The sequence below is a fragment of the Lithobates pipiens genome, unplaced genomic scaffold (genome assembly GCF_037356315.1).
Source record: "Lithobates pipiens isolate NorthernLeopardFrog02 unplaced genomic scaffold, aLitPip1_a1.2 Scaffold_85, whole genome shotgun sequence".
In the NCBI taxonomy this organism is placed as follows: Eukaryota; Metazoa; Chordata; class Amphibia; order Anura; family Ranidae; genus Lithobates; species Lithobates pipiens.
Genome location: NW_027507909.1, coordinates 61,376 through 80,413, shown reverse-complemented (window position 1 = coordinate 80,413; position 19,038 = coordinate 61,376). Strand labels below are relative to the sequence as shown.

Genomic DNA, 19,038 nt, shown 5'->3' with positions numbered 1-19,038 from the left:
GTCGAACGTACATTCGACTCGAACACGAAGCTCATCCCTATTGTGGATTTAATTAACCTTTTTTGGGGGGTTAATTCTCCTGTAAGGGGGTGCGGCGGGGGGTGTCTCCTACACCTACACACGTTTTCTAGTAGGTGTCCCTCATTCCCATCTCAAAATGTTGTAAGGTGTGATGTGTGCATGAAAATTAGATAAATAGTGTGACAAAAATAGAAAGTTAAAAAATGAATGCAAAGGGAAGGTGAGCTCAGGTGGTGTAAAGAAGTGGGAAAGGAATGTGAGTGGAGAAGGAAATGAAAAAGTATATGCATGTTATTTTGAGAACTGGGAACCGATTAGCCTGTTAATGACTAAATTATTTCATTGCTAGTTAGATAAAGGGAACAGTATACCAGATATTGTTTTGTAGCCAGAGACAAAATTACATGGAAGATCTATGGCTACTGAGCCTATTATCAAAGATTTAGTGGTTAGAATATCGCAGCCTAGCAAAGTATAGCTAGGTAAATAAGTAAATGGGTAATTATGACTTACTCCTAAAGTTTGGGGAAAAATCTGACCATCCAAGAGGGATGTAGGGAGATCATCTCTAGATCAACCCTCATCCCAAAGATTAAATAATGTCTTTCATTAGAAGCGCACTCCTTAAATGAGCCCCAGGTGATGTTTGCTCCGCCCTCTCCCCCTGTGGACCGAGTGAGACTGTGGCCGTTGTGAAGGAGCGCCACGTGTTGCTCCCTCGTCCCTGAAAGTGAAAGTCCCAGACCACTGTCGTCACTTCTGCCGTAATCACATAACGTCACGACATTGTGCGTGCAGGGCATAGACAACCATAAGTGATCAGGGACGCCACCGGCAGGGTGATCACTCCCATAGGTGGTCAAAGAAGAAACTTGGCCACATAGTGGGAGGAAATGGGAGCGCCGATGTCGAAGTTCCCCACCCTGCTGGAAAGGGGACTTTTTCATTTCCTTCTCCACTCACATTCCTTTCCCACTTCTTTACTCCACTTGACCTCACATTCACTTTGCATTCATTTTTTCACTTTCTATTTTTGTCACACTATTTTTTATCTAATTTTTATGCACACATTCTTTCACCTCATCACCTGTTCACATTGTTTTTCACTTACATTCACATAATTTCACTTCATCACCAATCATTCTAGCTGGGACATGAGGTCGTTTCTGGCCTGGTTGTCCTTTCATTATTAGCCATTAGTACCATTTATGAACTACCACCTGTTTTTATTCCTTATTTATTTTCTTTAATATAACCAATAAAATCATACATGACAGATCTCTGTAACGCTCTGGGAATCTGCCGTAGATGCTGACCCCGCCTAATCTGACACACTCATAGGGGGGCATTTGTACGTGTGACTCTTGAATCGATTCAGTGGATCAACGATTCAGCGGATCAAGGTCCGATTCAGTGGATCAACGTTTTCCCCTGGGGTGCTGTACTGGCATGGAGGCACACGGGATTGTCTGACAGATTTTAAGGAAGTTTTGTTTGAGGTTTTTTTTTTAAATGCATCGGTAACTATAGGAGATGTCTATACTAACATACATTTTAGTACACATTACACCTTTCAAAATATTGATATGCTAAATGTAATCTCTTTTCAGCAAACCTATCCTCTGAAGACCCTGAATGTATGGGTCAAAACACACTTTTATACATCATACATTATGGAATGTTGTGTATAATTTTTATCTTTGCAGCTCTTTGTATTTGGTATGGGTATGCCACCATTTGAGCTCATATTTTAACTACTATTAAACATATTTTAATTTTCTAATAAAGAATCGACTTTTCTAAACCCATGTATTCTTTCAACTGCTGTATATTGCCGCTTAAAAACCCTACCTTTCCCATTTTGTTCATATTGGGGTGTGCAGCACCACTACCTCTCCCTATATGTGTCTTCCCCATGCATATGCCAGGTTAAGGGCTATTACTTCCTTAGGGGGACCAAAGGTTCTTTGGTGGAGGCAGAGTGTAGCGGGTGTCTTGTTTCTCCCATGACCCCACCAAGCTGGCTGGAGTGATTTACACAGGTTTTTCCCACAGGCAGAATTTGCCTGCGGGAAAAGCCAGAATGAGCCTTCCAGCTGCTGCGGGTGATCACCCCCCTTCTTGTTTCACTGACTGAGTTTAATGTAATGTGAGCTGACTCATACAGGCTACTCTGTTCCTCCCTCTGCCCCTATTAGCAGGAAGAAGAAAGCCAATCGAAGGCACAGTTATAGCAGCCAATCAGGGGGACTTTAAAAATCTGCAGGAAGCAGCTGCTGTAAAGGATTCTGGAATGTGTAGTCCCTATCTAAAACGGCCCCATAGCTTTCTATGGGGACATAAATCCATTCCCAGCATGCTCTGCTGGCAGGAAACTAAAGACTCCATCTTGCTTATCCTAGGAGACTCAGACACCATGAGGCAGTGAGAGAGATCAGACCTGGAGGAGGAATGCTGTCTCTCAGATGATCTTCCTGCATGACTCAGGCCTCCACTGCCAGTCGGGACATCCAGCCCGAGAGATGGGGATCCCAGCTGCATATCGAGGCACAACTGCACCGACGGTGAATCGTTCCAGTGTGAGGTGACCAGTCGGGTTGCCAAGGGATTCTGTCTGTTCTAGGACGTTTGTTTAGGCCTTCATCACAGGACAAATCCTGCGATCATTTTTTGCCCATCTGCAGGAAACAGAAACACTGCACTGCAGAAGGAGTTATTGAACACTGTATACAGACATCATTGCTGGTAGTCATCTTGCTGACACTTGTAGTACCACAGGAATAAGGGATAAGGCTATCCATTTCTGGGACACTGTATACAGACATTATTGTCCTCTCACCTTCCCGAGGAGGATCCTGCCTGTTTCACTTGATAAGTGTCAGCACCATGAAATCAGGCCAAGACAGAAGTACAGTTAAATCACACTTGTTTAATAATAAAAGTAAAAAGAACAAACATAGTCAAAACATAGCCAGAGTTCAATAACCGGAACAGATAGTCAGACAAGCCAGAAGTCAGGGATCAATGTATTGGAACAGCAAGCAGGTTCTGGAGCCAGAATGGATGTCAGCAAAGCAAGTCTTGAACAGGATCACAGGAGATTGTTTCTGTGATGTTGACCAAGGCAAAGGCAGAGCTCCTCTGGACTGACGAAAAGGATATCATCAGCAGCTGATTAACTGTGGAGAGAGATGGCAATTAGCCAACAGCTGAGCGGCCAGCTCAGAGAAGGAAGGGCTGAGCCCAGACCTGACAATAAGCTGAGCTAGTTGTGTTGTTTGGGCCCCGTTATACAGGAGTTTAAGTGTAGGTTTGAGCGCTATATTGCTCTTAAATTTTAGTTATTTCTCTCTAGTTGACTACTTGACTATATACTGTTACTGTTTGTTATTCTTCCACAGAAATATTGCAGTAAAGACAATTTCTGGGTTTCTTCATAATGTGTGTATTTTTCATTGGTCATTGCACTTACATAGTTACATAGTAGGTGAGGTTGAAAAAAGACACAAGTCCATCAAGTTCAACCTACAGTATGTGTGTGATTATATGTCAGTATTACATTATATATCCCTGTATGTTGCGTAACTATTGCTTACACTATTGCCAGGTTTGCCAGAGGGGCTGAGGCTGTTATTAGGGTTTAGAGGCAGAGTGACAGGTATCACTACAGTCACTCTCACAGGTTAAGGACGTGAGCTACACAGGGCACATGGGTCAGTTGTCCCTGTCGGAGGGCGGAGAGGAGGTTGGTGCCATTGTCGCAAACCACCATTCCTGGCTTAAGCTGGCGTGGCGTCAACCACCTCTCGGCCTGCCCCTGCAGAGCTGACAAAACATCCGCCCCAGTGTGGCTCCTGTCCCCCAAACAAACCAGCGCAAGCACGGCATGGCATAGTTTTGCTTGAGTACTTGCGTAGCCCCTGGAACGCCTACGGAGCACCGCTGGTTCTGAGGACAGAGCACTGGAAGAGGCCATGGAGGAAGAAGAAGAGGTAGGGGGTGGAGGAGAGAGGTGTGTCACAACCAATAGTAGTATTTTGGAGGCGTGGTGGCGGAACAACCTCCAACACTACTGCACCTTGTCCTGCATCCTTCCCAGCAGCCAGAAGAGTGACCCAATGGGCCGTGAAAGACAGGTAACGTCCCTGTCCATGCCTGCTGGACCATGAGTCAGCGGTAATATGCACCTTACCGCTGACCGCCCTGTCCAGCGAGGCAAGGACATTGCCTTCCACATGCCGGTAGAGAGCCGGAATCGCCTTCCGTGAGAAAAAGTGGCGTTTGGGGACCTGCCACTGAGGAACCGCACATTGTACAAACTCATGGAAGGGGGCCGAGTCTACCAACTGAAAAGGCAGCAGTTGAAGTGCTAGCAATTTAGCCAAGCTAGCATTCAACCGCTGGGCATGTGGATGGCTGGGAGTAAACTTCTTCCGCCAGTCCAGCAGCTGGGGCAGGGACATTTGCCTGCTATAATCGGACGTGGGTGTACCGCTGGCAGAGTTCCCGGAAGCACTTGGCTGTGACACACCTAATTCTACACCTTCATTCCTCTCAGAGCAGATTTCAGAGAGGACTGAAGGTCTAGTGGGGTTGGAGATGCCAGCTGATGAGGAGCAAGGAGAGGTCCGCTTTGTTCTTTGGTGTGGGTCTTTGAGGTACGCTTGCCAACGAGCTGCATGGCAGGTCAACATATGTCTGGTCAAGCATGTGGTGCCCAAGCGGCTGATGTTTTGGCCACGTGAGATACGCTTGAGACATATGTTGCAAATAGCAGCGGTGCGATCTGATGCACTCGTCTCAAAAAAGGCCCACACCAAAGAACTTTTAGAATAACGCGCAGAGACAGCGCTCTGCACAGGCAGAGCTCTGCGGTGTGATTCAGTCGGTGTGTGCTGCCCCTAAGCTGGCCCCCGGAGGGCATCCTGCCTCGTTGGACATGTGCCTCCTCCTCCTCTTCCCTCCTTCCAGGCACCCACGTGGAGTCAGTGCCCTCATCATCCCCTCCCTCTTCATCGCTGTAGCAAACCTGGCAGTATGCTGCAGCTTGTGGAACATGACTGCCAGATTGCTGTCCTTCTTGAGCATCCCCTCTCTCTGCGCTCACGCCACTGCCTTCCTCTAGCTGAGTGTCATCATCAGAGCCCACAAAACACTGGGCATCCTCCTGGAGCATGTACCCAACACTGTGCTCAAAGAGTTCAGGAGACTCCTCAGGAGGACGTGGTGGGTCTAGGGAAGGAGTCACTGATGATGACATTGAGAGGAGGGAAGACGATGCATGGGCAGCTGCTTTGCTACTACCCTGAGACTGGGTGAGAGAGGATGAGGAGGATGAAGAGGGCTTGGTTATCCACTCTACCAAGTCGTTGGCATGTTGCGGTTCAACATGTCCAGCTGCCGAAAAGAAGGACAAGCATGTCCCATGGCCACGTGCTGATGACAATGCACCGCGTCCACGACCAGCACTGTTGTCTCTAGACACAGAGCCTTCTTGCCCTCTTTTATCGGCTCGCGCCTGTCTGCCTCTCCTTGCTGGCCTTCCAGACATGGTAATGGCCTGAAGGGAGTTGAGTAAAACAGCAGTTGGGTAGTTTATATTGTGCTGGAGGCACACAACACCCACTAACTCCTGCAGATGCCTTTTTTATAGAACACCAGAGATAAAGGGGTATATACAGATGTATACTGTGCTGTGCTGGAGGCACACACAACTTCCAATAACTCCTGCAGATGGCAAGTGGGCTCAAATAGAGAACAGCTATGTAGGTGGATATAGCGGTATGTACTGGGTACAGAGCACGCAGACAGCACGCACTATCTCCTAACACTACTGACTGCAAGCTCTATTATTAAAGATAGATCACTAGCTATATAGGTGAGGTGAATATCGCGGTGTATACTGCGGTCAGGGCACGCAGACAATAACCAGAAAACAGCAGAGATAAAGGGGTATATACAGATGTATACTGTGCTGTGCTGGAGGCACACACAACTTCCAATAACTCCTGCAGATGGCAATTGGGCTCAAATAGAGAACAGCTATGTAGGTGGATATAGCGGTATGTACTGGGTACAGAGCACGCAGACAGCACGCACTATCTCCTAACACTACTGACTGCAAGCTCTATTATTAAAGATAGATCACTAGCTATATAGGTGAGGTGAATATAGTGGTGTATACTGCGGTCAGGGCACGCAGACAATAGCCACTACACAACAGCAAGATAGGAAATCAGCCGAAAACGATCGGTGTGTACTGTGTTAAAGGTACACAGAACACCCACTGCTTCAGACGCCAACACACTACACGAGGCCGCCGCAATGGCGGCCTTATATAGTGTGGGGCGTGCACTACACAGCCTGAGCTATGATTGGCCACAGGCATCCTGCCTGTGGCCAATCATGGCTCTCCTCGCTGCTGGCGCTGCGATTGGCCAAGCATGCGGGGTCACAGTGCATGCTTGGCCAATCATGAGCCAGCAATGCACTGCGCCATCGCAGTGCATTGTGGGCCGTGAGCGCCACGCGAATTTGACACGAACAGACCAAAATGTTCGGATTTCGCCGAACGGACGAACAGCCAATGTTCGAGTCGAACGTACATTCGACTCGAACACGAAGCTCATCCCTATTGTGGATTTAATTAACCTTTTTTGGGGGGTTAATTCTCCTGTAAGGGGGTGCGGCGGGGGGTGTCTCCTACACCTACACACGTTTTCTAGTAGGTGTCCCTCATTCCCATCTCAAAATGTTGTAAGGTGTGATGTGTGCATGAAAATTAGATAAATAGTGTGACAAAAATAGAAAGTTAAAAAATGAATGCAAAGGGAAGGTGAGCTCAGGTGGTGTAAAGAAGTGGGAAAGGAATGTGAGTGGAGAAGGAAATGAAAAAGTATATGCATGTTATTTTGAGAACTGGGAACCGATTAGCCTGTTAATGACTAAATTATTTCATTGCTAGTTAGATAAAGGGAACAGTATACCAGATATTGTTTTGTAGCCAGAGACAAAATTACATGGAAGATCTATGGCTACTGAGCCTATTATCAAAGATTTAGTGGTTAGAATATCGCAGCCTAGCAAAGTATAGCTAGGTAAATAAGTAAATGGGTAATTATGACTTACTCCTAAAGTTTGGGGAAAAATCTGACCATCCAAGAGGGATGTAGGGAGATCATCTCTAGATCAACCCTCATCCCAAAGATTAAATAATGTCTTTCATTAGAAGCGCACTCCTTAAATGAGCCCCAGGTGATGTTTGCTCCGCCCTCTCCCCCTGTGGACCGAGTGAGACTGTGGCCGTTGTGAAGGAGCGCCACGTGTTGCTCCCTCGTCCCTGAAAGTGAAAGTCCCAGACCACTGTCGTCACTTCTGCCGTAATCACATAACGTCACGACATTGTGCGTGCAGGGCATAGACAACCATAAGTGATCAGGGACGCCACCGGCAGGGTGATCACTCCCATAGGTGGTCAAAGAAGAAACTTGGCCACATAGTGGGAGGAAATGGGAGCGCCGATGTCGAAGTTCCCCACCCTGCTGGAAAGGGGACTTTTTCATTTCCTTCTCCACTCACATTCCTTTCCCACTTCTTTACTCCACTTGACCTCACATTCACTTTGCATTCATTTTTTCACTTTCTATTTTTGTCACACTATTTTTTATCTAATTTTTATGCACACATTCTTTCACCTCATCACCTGTTCACATTGTTTTTCACTTACATTCACATAATTTCACTTCATCACCAATCATTCTAGCTGGGACATGAGGTCGTTTCTGGCCTGGTTGTCCTTTCATTATTAGCCATTAGTACCATTTATGAACTACCACCTGTTTTTATTCCTTATTTATTTTCTTTAATATAACCAATAAAATCATACATGACAGATCTCTGTAACGCTCTGGGAATCTGCCGTAGATGCTGACCCCGCCTAATCTGACACACTCATAGGGGGGCATTTGTACGTGTGACTCTTGAATCGATTCAGTGGATCAACGATTCAGCGGATCAAGGTCCGATTCAGTGGATCAACGTTTTCCCCTGGGGTGCTGTACTGGCATGGAGGCACACGGGATTGTCTGACAGATTTTAAGGAAGTTTTGTTTGAGGTTTTTTTTTTAAATGCATCGGTAACTATAGGAGATGTCTATACTAACATACATTTTAGTACACATTACACCTTTCAAAATATTGATATGCTAAATGTAATCTCTTTTCAGCAAACCTATCCTCTGAAGACCCTGAATGTATGGGTCAAAACACACTTTTATACATCATACATTATGGAATGTTGTGTATAATTTTTATCTTTGCAGCTCTTTGTATTTGGTATGGGTATGCCACCATTTGAGCTCATATTTTAACTACTATTAAACATATTTTAATTTTCTAATAAAGAATCGACTTTTCTAAACCCATGTATTCTTTCAACTGCTGTATATTGCCGCTTAAAAACCCTACCTTTCCCATTTTGTTCATATTGGGGTGTGCAGCACCACTACCTCTCCCTATATGTGTCTTCCCCATGCATATGCCAGGTTAAGGGCTATTACTTCCTTAGGGGGACCAAAGGTTCTTTGGTGGAGGCAGTGTGTAGCGGGTGTCTTGTTTCTCCCATGACCCCACCAAGCTGGCTGGAGTGATTTACACAGGTTTTTCCCACAGGCAGAATTTGCCTGCGGGAAAAGCCAGAATGAGCCTTCCAGCTGCTGCGGGTGATCACCCCCCTTCTTGTTTCACTGACTGAGTTTAATGTAATGTGAGCTGACTCATACAGGCTACTCTGTTCCTCCCTCTGCCCCTATTAGCAGGAAGAAGAAAGCCAATCGAAGGCACAGTTATAGCAGCCAATCAGGGGGACTTTAAAAATCTGCAGGAAGCAGCTGCTGTAAAGGATTCTGGAATGTGTAGTCCCTATCTAAAACGGCCCCATAGCTTTCTATGGGGACATAAATCCATTCCCAGCATGCTCTGCTGGCAGGAAACTAAAGACTCCATCTTGCTTATCCTAGGAGACTCAGACACCATGAGGCAGTGAGAGAGATCAGACCTGGAGGAGGAATGCTGTCTCTCAGATGATCTTCCTGCATGACTCAGGCCTCCACTGCCAGTCGGGACATCCAGCCCGAGAGATGGGGATCCCAGCTGCATATCGAGGCACAACTGCACCGACGGTGAATCGTTCCAGTGTGAGGTGACCAGTCGGGTTGCCAAGGGATTCTGTCTGTTCTAGGACGTTTGTTTAGGCCTTCATCACAGGACAAATCCTGCGATCATTTTTTGCCCATCTGCAGGAAACAGAAACACTGCACTGCAGAAGGAGTTATTGAACACTGTATACAGACATCATTGCTGGTAGTCATCTTGCTGACACTTGTAGTACCACAGGAATAAGGGATAAGGCTATCCATTTCTGGGACACTGTATACAGACATTATTGTCCTCTCACCTTCCCGAGGAGGATCCTGCCTGTTTCACTTGATAAGTGTCAGCACCATGAAATCAGGCCAAGACAGAAGTACAGTTAAATCACACTTGTTTAATAATAAAAGTAAAAAGAACAAACATAGTCAAAACATAGCCAGAGTTCAATAACCGGAACAGATAGTCAGACAAGCCAGAAGTCAGGGATCAATGTATTGGAACAGCAAGCAGGTTCTGGAGCCAGAATGGATGTCAGCAAAGCAAGTCTTGAACAGGATCACAGGAGATTGTTTCTGTGATGTTGACCAAGGCAAAGGCAGAGCTCCTCTGGACTGACGAAAAGGATATCATCAGCAGCTGATTAACTGTGGAGAGAGATGGCAATTAGCCAACAGCTGAGCGGCCAGCTCAGAGAAGGAAGGGCTGAGCCCAGACCTGACAATAAGCTGAGCTAGTTGTGTTGTTTGGGCCCCGTTATACAGGAGTTTAAGTGTAGGTTTGAGCGCTATATTGCTCTTAAATTTTAGTTATTTCTCTCTAGTTGACTACTTGACTATATACTGTTACTGTTTGTTATTCTTCCACAGAAATATTGCAGTAAAGACAATTTCTGGGTTTCTTCATAATGTGTGTATTTTTCATTGGTCATTGCACTTACATAGTTACATAGTAGGTGAGGTTGAAAAAAGACACAAGTCCATCAAGTTCAACCTACAGTATGTGTGTGATTATATGTCAGTATTACATTATATATCCCTGTATGTTGCGTAACTATTGCTTACACTATTGCCAGGTTTGCCAGAGGGGCTGAGGCTGTTATTAGGGTTTAGAGGCAGAGTGACAGGTATCACTACAGTCACAAGAGTGAAAGGTGATAAACGTGGGGGAAAATAAATAGAAAATAATAAAGTGGATGTGCAATTGCACACTGGGCGGGCCCTGAGGTCTGGTAGACAAAAATTGCCCCGGACTTTAGTCAAAAGGCCTAGCCCTAAAAGGCGCAGTGCAAAAGGAAAGCAAATATGGTGGCTGTGACCATGTGCCTCTTTACACAGTGGGGTCCCACACCCAAGTGTTACTAAGAGCACCCCTAGGGTGACCACTTCCAGGGGGCACAGACACCACAGATCTTCTGCCTTCCCAGCCCATGGCTAGGTAAGGTAGAACATTTAAATCAGGAGGTAATGGCCTCTTCCAGCTTTCTTGGGGGAATTACTAGCATGCCTCAATTGCCTGTGGGCACCCTGGTTTCTGTTCCAGACAGCACTAACCTTCCAAGCCCCCATCACTGTACCAAAGATTCATAACCACCACACCAACCTTGGTAAGGTCAGAATGACAGCACAGAATGTCCACTAGATCACTGATAAGAACAGATACAACACCTGATCTTAGCTAAAAGGCAGAGAAGCAAAATTTGCCAAGCATAAGAAAGAACCAATGTTGGAGTAAAACAGGACTGACTTTATTAACAAACAGCACAGCATTTATACGCAAAAACCTTCCCCCCTCAAACACAAGAAAACAATGGATTTCTTCCAGGGACCTAGCAGTCTGAACTCTGGAGGTAAATAAATAAGGTGAGATCTTATCACCTAAGCCATAGGTATGCGTAGCCTCTGGCATTAGGGTGTGCCCTCCAAAGCTCAAACACATGTATGTATATGTGTATGTACTGTATATTTTACATACACACACTTATAAATAAATAGACTGCACCACATTAGTCTGAAAGCATGCTAATCTCTATATATTCACTTTGCCTGTTAGACGGGCATAATGTCATGGCTGATTGGTGTACAGTGCAAACACTGTTTTCAGCAATATCACTAGGGATGAGCTTCGTGTTCGAGTCGAACATACGTTCGACTCGAACATCGGCTATTTGCCCGTTCGGCTAATTCCGAACGTTATGGGCCGTTCGTGCCAAATTCGTGTGGCGCTCACGTCCCACAATGCACTGCGTCATCGCAGTGCATTGCTGGCTCATGATTGGCCAAGCATGCACTGTGACCCCGCATGCTTGGCCAATCACAGCTCCAGCAGCGAGGAGAGCCATGATTGGCCACAGGCAGGATGCCTGTGGCCAATCATAGCTCAGGCTGTGTAGTACACGCCCCACACTATATAAGGCCGCCAGCGTGGCGGCCTTGTGTAGTGTGTTGGCATCTGAAGCAGTTAGTGGGTGTTCTGTGTACCTTCAACACAGTATATGCCGATCGTTATCGGCCGATTTTCGATCTTGCTCTTCTGTAGTGGTTGTTGTCTGCGTGCCCTGACCGCAGTATACACCGCTATATTCACCTCACCTATATAGCTAGTGATCTATCTTTTATAATAGAGCTTGCAGTCAGTAGTGTTAGGAGCTTGTGCGTGCTGTCTGCGTGCTCTGTACCCAGTACATACCGCTATATCCACCTACATAGCTCTTCTCTATTTGAGCCCACTTGCCCTCTGCAGGAGTTTTTGGAAGTTGTGTGTGCCTCCAGCACAGCACAGTATACATCTGTATATACCCCTTTATCTCTGGTGTTCTATAATAAAGGCATCTGCAGGAGTTAGTGGGTGTTTTGTGCCTCCAGTACAATATACACCTGTATCTACCCTTTATTGCTGTTCTCTAATAGAGCCATCTGCAGGGCTTAGTGGGTGTTGTGTGACTCCATTATAGTATACCCCTTTATCTCTGGTGTTCTATAATAAAGGCATCTGCAGGAGTTAGTGGGTGTTGTGTGCCTCCAGCACAATATACACCTGTATCTACCCTTTATTGCTGTTCTCTAATAGAGCCATCTGCAGGGCTTAGTGGGTGTTGTGTGACTCCATTACAGTATACCCCTTTATCTCTGGTGTTCTATAATAAAGGCATCTGCAGGAGTTAGTGGGTGTTGTGTGCCTCCAGCACCATATACACTACCCAACTGCTGTTTTACCCAACTCCCTTCAGGCCATTACCATGTCTGGAAGGCCAGCAAGGAGAGGCAGACAGGTGCGAGCCGATAAAAGAGGGCAAGCAGGCTCTGTGTCTAGAGACAACAGTGCTGGTCGTGGACGCGGTGCATTGTCATCAGCACGTGGCCATGGGACACGCTTGTCCTTCTTTTCGGCAGCTGGACATGTTGAACCGCAACATGCCAACGACTTGGTAGAGTGGATGACCAAGCCCTCTTCATCCTCCTCATCCTCTCTCACCCAGTCTCAGGGTACTAGCAAAGCAGCTGCCAACGCATCGTCTTCCCTCGTTTCAATGTCATCATCAGTGACTCCTTCCCTAGACCCACCACGTCCTCCTGAGGAGTCTCCTGAACTCTTTGAGCACAGTGTTGGGTACATGCTCCAGGAGGATGCCCAGTGTTTTGTAGGCTCTGATGATGACACTCAGCTAGAGGAAGGCAATAGCGTGAATGCAGAGAGAGGGGATGCTCAAGAAGGACAGCAATCTGGCAGTTATGTTCCACAAGCTGCAGCATATTGCCAGGTTTGCTACAACGATGAAGAGGGAGGGGATGATGAGGGCACTGACTCCACGTGGGTGTCTGGTAGGGGAGAGGAGGAGGAGGAGGAGGAAGCACATGTCCAACGAGGCAGGATGCCCTCCGGGGGCCAGCTTAGGGGCAGCACACCGACTGAATCACACCACAGAGCTCCGCCTGTGCAGGGAGCTGCCTCTGCGCATTATTCTAAAAGTTCTTTGGTGTGGGCCTTTTTTGAGACGAGTGCATCAGATCGCACCGCTGCTATTTGCAACATATGTCTCAAGCGTATCTCACGTGGCCAAAACATCAGCCGCTTGGGCACCACATGCTTGACCAGACATATGTTGACCTGCCATGCAGCTCGTTGGCAAGCGTACCTCAAAGACCCACACCAAAGAACAAAGCGGACCTCTCCTTGCTCCTCATCAACTGGCATCTCCAACCCCACTAGACCTTCAGTCCTCCCTGAAACCTGCTCTGAGAGGAATGAAGGTGTAGAATTAGGTGTGTCACAGCCAAGTGCTTCCGGGCACTCTGCTAGCAGTACACCCACGTCCGATTATAGCAGGCAAATGTCCCTGCCCCAGCTGCTGGACCGGCGAAAGAAGTTCACTCCCAGCCATCCACATGCCCAGCGGTTGAATGCTAGCTTGGCTAAATTGCTAGCACTTCAACTGCTGCCTTTTCAGTTGGTAGACTCGGCCCCCTTCCGTGAGTTTATACAATGTGCGGTTCCTCAGTGGCAGGTCCCCAAATGCCACTTTTTCTCACGGAAGGCGATTCCGGCTCTCTACCGGCATGTGGAAGACAATGTCCTTGCCTCGCTGGACAGGGCGGTCAGTGGCAAGGTGCATATTACCGCTGACTCATGGTCCAGCAGGCATGGACAGGGACGTTACCTGTCTTTCACGGCCCATTGGGTCACTCTTCTGGCAGCTGGGAAGCATGCAGGACAAGGTGCAGTAGTGTTGGAGGTTGTTCCGCCACCACACCTCCAAAATGCTACTATTGGTTGTGACACACCTCTCTCCTCCACCCCCTCCTCTTCTTCTTCCTCCATGGCCTCTTCCAGTGCTCTGTCCTCAGAACCAGCGGTGCTCCGTAGGCGTTCCAGGGGCTACGCAAGTACGCAGGCAAAACGATGCCATGCCGTGCTTGCGCTGGTTTGTTTGGGGGACATGAGCCACACTGGGAGCGGATGTTTTGTCAGCTCTGCAGAGGCAGGCCGAGAGGTGGTTGACGCCATGCCAGCTTAAGCCAGGAATGGTGGCACCAACCTCCTCTCCGCCCTCCGACAGGGACAACTGACCCATGTGCCCTGTGTAGCTCACGTCCTTAACCTGGTGGTGCAGCGGTTCTTGGGCAGGTACCCCGGCTTACAGGATGTCCTGAAGCAGGCCAGGAAAGTCTGTGTGCATTTCCGCCGGTCATTTAATGACTGTGCTCGGCTGGCTGAGCTCCAAAAGGAGTTGAACCTGCCCAATATGTGACATGCCTACCAGGTGGAACTCAACGTTGGCCATGCTGCAGCGGCTGCACACGCAGCAGAGGGCCATCAATGAGTACCTGTGCGACTACGGCACCAGGACAGGGTCAGGGGAGCTCGGTTTTTTCTCACCACGCCAGTGGAGCATGATCAGGGATGCATGCACTGTCCTGTCACCGTTTGAGGAGGCCACAAGGATGGTGAGCAGTGACAGTGCAGGGATCAGTGACACTGTACCTCTTGTCCACCTCTTGGAGCAATGGAATAATGGACAGGGCACTTGAGGCAGAACAGAGGCAGGAAGAGGAGGACTTCCTTGCCTCTCAAGGCCCCCTTTATCCAGACAGTGTTCCTGCTGTGCCACCCATCACACAGGAAGAGGATGAGGAGGAGGAAGAGGAGGAGGAGGATGATTGTGTCAGCATGAAGGTGGAGGCTGGCACTCAGCATCAGCAGCAGCAGCAGTCTTGTAGGGATGATTTACAGTCCCAAGAAACCCGTGGACTTGTACGTGGCTGGGAGGAGGTAGCTGCGGATCATGTTGTCCTTAGTGACCCAGAGGACTCCGAACCGAATGCCTCAGCCAACCTATGCTGCATGGCCTCCCTGATCCTGCAAAGCCTGCGGAAGGATCCTCGTATTCTTCGGATCAAGGAGAGGGACCATTACTGGCTGGCCACTCTCCTTGATCCACGGTACAAGGGTAAGGTTGCCGACCTTATCTTGCCATCGCAGAGGGAGCAGAGGATGAGACATCTCCGGGAGGCCTTGCAGAAAGGTCTGTGCAACGCGTTCCCAGAGACTGGGAGGTTACAAACTCCTGGTCCTGGACAACGTGTTGCTGAGGCATCGGTCAGAAGGAGCGGTGGAGAAGGTGGCCGCCTGACTGATGCTTTCAGACAATTTTTTAGTCCGCAGCCCCAAGGTATGATCGGTTCCAGCACCCATCGCCAGCGTCTGATTTACATGGTGCAGGAATACCTAGGGGCAAGGTCAGACTTGGACACCTTTCCCACCGAAAATCCTCTGGCTTACTGGGTCTTGAGGATGGATCACTGGCCAGAGCTTGCACAGTATGCAATTGAGCTACTGGCCTGTCCTGCATCCAGCGTTCTTTCGGAACGCACCTTCAGTGCTGCTGGTGGCTTTGTTACCGATCACAGGGTGCGCCTGTCCACCGAATCAGTTGATCGACTGACCTTCATCAAGATGAATCAGTCTTGGATCACCCACAGCTACCAAGCACCTGAAGCTGATGTAACCGAATAATTTTTTTTTAAATATCACATCCCTTCAAGACTGCCTATGCTGAGTGACTGTCCTGTTATGTTGATTGTCTATTCTCTTCCTCCTCCGCTGATATGTTGGAAGAACATTTCTGGTTCTGGGTGATGCCATCAGCCCAATTTTTCTGCCCCTATTTAACAGGGGCGTTTATTTACAATTTTTGATGCAATGCTTTGCAGCAGGGCTAATTCCTGCAATAAAACTAGAGTATATGGGAGAGGTTGCAGTGTGGTGGCACCAGCACCAGTGCCTATGGCCCAATTTTTCTGCCCCTGTTTAACAGGGGCGTTTAAGTACAATTTTTGATGCAATGCTTTGCAGCAGGGCTAATTCCTGCAATAAAACTAGAGTATATGGGAGAGGTTGCAGTGTGGTGGCACCAGCACCAGTGCCTATGGCCCAATTTTTCTGCCCCTGTTTAACAGGGGCGTTTAAGTACAATTTTTGATGCAATGCTTTGCAGCAGGGCTAATTCCTGCAATAAAACTAGAGTATATGGGAGAGGTTGCAGTGTGGTGGCACCAGCACCAGTGCCTAAGGCCCAATTTTTCTACCCCTGTTTAACAGGGACATGTAATTACAATTCTTGATATAATATTTCACAGGAGAGCCCGTTCCTGTGCCCACCCAGAGTAACGGTGAGGACTTATAGTGTTGTGGCACCAGCACCACAACCACCAAAGGTCAATTTTTCTACCACTGTTCAACAATGGCATGTAATTACAATTCTTGATATAATCGTTCACAGCAGGGCGCTCCAGCGCCCACCAAGAGTCACTTTGAGGGCTTACAATAATGTGGCAAAACCAACACCTTGTTCCGCCATTTCTGCAGAGCATATAGGGCAGGCCCCTACTTTCAAACATCCAACTTACAAACATCTCCTACTTGCAAATGGAAGGAGACAACAGCAAGTGAGATGAAAAAAGATGGACGACAAAACAAATTATACAGGGGTGATAACCCTTCCCTATGTTTTCCAAAAAGCTTAAAAATCGTTTTTTTGACTGGAGCTACACTTTAAAAATGTACCAGTTGAAAATTACAAACAGATTCAACTTAACACAACAAACCTACACAGTCCCTGTCTTGTTTGCACCGCCTGTATACTGCTGTTCTGAGTATATAGGGCCTGGGGGCCACACGCATTTCCTTTTTTTAATATGGGTACTGGGTTCCCCTTAATATGCGTACAAGACCCAAAGGGGCTGGTAATGGGCAGGGAGGGCTACCCATGCCATTTTTCTCAATGATTTTCAACCATATTGCAGGAACCAGATATAACATTAAAACTGCAAGCAGTTTTAAATGATGTTATTTCCGTTTAATGTCATTTTGTGCAGGGACTGTTCTAAACACGGGAAACACATGGCACTTCACAGGCATACTACAGACACCCCCCAGGCACCATATTTAAAGGAATATTTCACTTTTTTTTTTTCACTTTAATCGTCATTAAAATCAGTGCCAAAACGGCCATTTTTAAAAACATTTTAGGCATTGACCCATGTCCCCTGGGGCAGGAGCCAGGTCCCCAAACCCTTTTTAGGACAGTTTCTTGCATATTAACCGTTAAAATTAGCACTTTCAATTTCGAACGTTCGAGTCCCATAGACTTCAATGGGGTTCTAAAGTTCGTACGAATTTGGGGTCCATTCGAAAGTTCTGGTGCGAACCGAACCGGGGGGTGTTCGGCTCATCCCTAAATATCACCTGTGATTTACATAGAGAGGAAGGGAATGGGGGTGAGCGGAAGAGAAAAGAAGGGAGGGGGGAGCTATAAACCCTAACTAAATTACATTTTGCTTGCTAAAGTCCTGTCCTGTGTATCAAACAATAAAAAGAGAAATACAAAGATGTAATAAACCTTTAAAAATATAGGTGTTGCCAGCCTGTGCTATCACGATGCACTCCACAACATGACTAACAATAGGTGTACAATGTGCATAAAATAACAACCATTTTCATGTGTTATCAAACAAAATATTACTCCACCCAAAACCAGCATTCTGTATATATCTGTTATCAGTGTCCACAGTAAAGTGGAAATTCATCCTAATATAAGGTGACCAGATTTTTAAAATGAAATCCGGGGCCTTTTTTTTATTGACAAATGGTAAACTATTTTATAAGTATATTTTCCTCAAATGATATATGCAGTGCATGTGGTATGTGTTTACAGAATGATTGTATCATATATATGTTATTTCTAACATTTTATCCATAAATAATGGTTTTAACCACTTTCAGATCGGACCAATTTGCTGGTCAAAGTCCAGACCACTTTTTGCGATTCGGCACTGCGTCGCTTTAACTGACAATTGCGCGGTCGTGCGACGTGGCTCCCAAACAAAATTAACGTCCTTTTTTTCCCACAAATAGAGCTTTCTTTTGGTGGTATTTGATCACCCCTGCGGTTTTTATTTTTTGCTCTATAAACAAAAATAGAGCGATAATTTTGAAAAAAACGCATTATTTTTTACTTTTTGTAATAATAAATATCCCCCAAAAATATATAAAAAAACATTTTTTTCCCCCAGTTTAGGCCGATACGTATTCTTCTACATATTTTTGGTAAAAAAAATCGCAATAAGCGATTATTGATTGGTTTGCGCAAAAGTTATAGCGTTTACAAAATAGGGATAGTTTTATAGCATTTTTATTAATAATTTTTTTTTTTTTTTTTTTACTAGTAATGGCGGCGATCTGCGATTTTTATTGTGACTGCGACATTGTGGGGGACCCATCGGACATTTTTGACACATTTTTGGGACCATTGTCATTTATACAGTAATCACTGCTATATAAATGCAGTGATTCCTGTGTAAATGACACTGGCAGTGAAAGGGTTAACCAGTGGGTGGCAGTGTAGGGGTTAAGTGTTCCTAGGGGTGTGTTACTAACTGTGGGGGGGTTGGGCTGTCATTTAGTGTACACTGATCTCCGCTCCAATCACATGGAGCAGAGATCAGCGTCACTAGTTGCTAGGCAGAATGGGAAAATGTTGTTTATACAGCATTTCCTCCATTCGGCCGCTCCGTGAGATCATCGCGGGGATGCCCGCGGCGATCGAGTCCGCGGGTCCCGCGGCCGGACTCACGGGGGTCCCGATGGCACGGCGGCATTGAATATTGGACGTACATGTACGCCAATATGCCTGCCCGTGCCATTCTGTCGACGTACATCGTCGTGCGCTGGTCGGGAAGTGGTTAAAAAAGATACTACTTAGAATTTTTTGAGATATGACTGCCAAATGGTATGAAGATAAGACAGAGAAAAAAACACAGTGCAGCGTTCAGGAGTGTGTTACATAAAGAATGCAGGGCTCAGCTGTGCCCA

General features: G+C 46.8%; 1 protein-coding gene and 1 pseudogene across 4 annotated transcripts in view; both read right to left on the bottom strand.

The window, feature by feature from the left end:
- LOC143973605 (histo-blood group ABO system transferase-like) overlaps positions 1-19,038 on the bottom strand; it is a 299,587-nt gene that overhangs the window by 244,994 nt on the left and 35,555 nt on the right. The gene's annotated exons all lie outside the window — the stretch shown is intronic.
- Positions 10,746-10,865, bottom strand: LOC143973608 (U2 spliceosomal RNA; annotated as a pseudogene).